This window comes from Sapajus apella, unplaced genomic scaffold, assembly GCF_009761245.1.
Source record: "Sapajus apella isolate SASKATOON/1434 unplaced genomic scaffold, GSC_monkey_1.0 scaffold7937, whole genome shotgun sequence".
In the NCBI taxonomy this organism is placed as follows: domain Eukaryota; kingdom Metazoa; phylum Chordata; class Mammalia; order Primates; family Cebidae; genus Sapajus; species Sapajus apella.
Genome location: NW_022444858.1, coordinates 1,535 through 3,058, shown reverse-complemented (window position 1 = coordinate 3,058; position 1,524 = coordinate 1,535). Strand labels below are relative to the sequence as shown.

Genomic DNA, 1,524 nt, shown 5'->3' with positions numbered 1-1,524 from the left:
AGAGCTAATGATTGTCATGACCCCTGCACCATGCTGCTCAGAGAGAAGCATGAAAAAGAATCCCCTGGACAGAAGATTTGCCTGGTGGGGTGTAAAACAAACCAGGGTGATGGAAATGAGCTCTGGGGACGTGCTGCTCTCCACTCATGCCCGATGATAATGTTGCCAAGATGACCAAGGACTGGGGTCTTTGTGGACAGAAAGGTCCGAGACCCCTGTCCACAGCTCCCCTCATTTGCAGGTGGCTTCCTCCCCACACACCTCCTCTTTCCCAGGGCCCCATTTTCCCTCTCTGCCTGTGTCTGCCAGACCCTGACAGCTTCTATCGCACTGTGACCTACCTAAGGGACAGACAGTTATGGTAAGTAAATGTAAAAGCCACAGGGCGCAAACATGGGGAAATGCATTGGCCGGGAATCGAACCCGGGTCTCCTGCGTGGGAAGCAAGAATTCTACCACTGAACCACCAATGCCAGCTGGATGGAACCTTGTGGCCTTTCCTTGGAAACAGGTAAGCTATCGACATGGAAAAAGGAGTCAAGATTTTCCCTGCGTCGTCTTTGGAAGATATAACTAACAAAAAGACACCCAGAGCAAAGGCTCATTTGGAGATTTGTATCAGGCAATACCACAAAGCTATGGCTTTGCATTAAAACAGGTGACTTCATAAAGCCTTATTCTGAAGTGGGCTCTGTACAACCGGATAACAATTCTCTGTAGGAAAACATCAGAAATGCACCCAGTTTCTTGTCTCTAGTCCTGTATCCGGTGGGCACCTGTGGAAAGTTCCTGCCTCACTTCTTGATAACTTATCTTTGCCGTCTCGTGGCTTGGTGCCTCCCAAACACTTTCCTCCCATTATTCAGATGAACATCAGCACTTTCCCCAAAAAGGCCTTCAGGACCCAGGGACGTCGGATTGGAAAGCTGGACTCTTGGGACTGTGCCTGGGAAAATCCAGGAGACCTGCTTGATAATTGAACTTCTCTCCTCATAGACCCCTCCAATTCCTGAAAAACACCAGGGATCAGATCTTGCTTTTACCTTCTTATGCCTTACAGAGACCAAAACAAGAGCGAAGAAATGGGCATTTCACTCCAGGATTTCTTTCCTTCATCTCCCCCTCGCGGCTCACACAAGGAGGCCAGTTCAGGGAAAAACAGCTGTATTCTATTCCGATCGATTCTAGGTAGATGCTGGGATATTCCTCTAACTAATGTAAAGCGTTCTTTTGCTGTCTGCCTTTGTCTGATATCCATGTCTTCACTCTCTCTTTTTACAATAAGCCTGCTACAGATTTCCACCGCTCTTTTTGTTGGGTGTTTGTTTTCTTTGCATTTTAAATGTTTTGTTTATAATTTTTAATTTAAGTTCGGGGTACATGTGCAGGATGTGCAGGTGTGTAACAAAAGTAAACGTGTGCCCTGGCGATTTGCTGCAGAGATCATCCCATCGCCCAGGTACTAAGCCCAGCACCCACTAGCTGCTCTTCCTGATGCTCTCCCTCCTCCCAGCCCCCACACTC

General features: G+C 47.8%; 1 non-coding gene across 1 annotated transcript; it reads right to left on the bottom strand.

The window, feature by feature from the left end:
• Positions 1–402: 402 nt before the first annotated feature.
• TRNAG-CCC lies at positions 403–473 on the bottom strand. Its single transcript has one exon. It is a non-coding gene; the product is annotated as a tRNA-Gly (tRNA).
• Between the last annotated feature and the right edge of the window lie 1,051 nt (positions 474–1,524).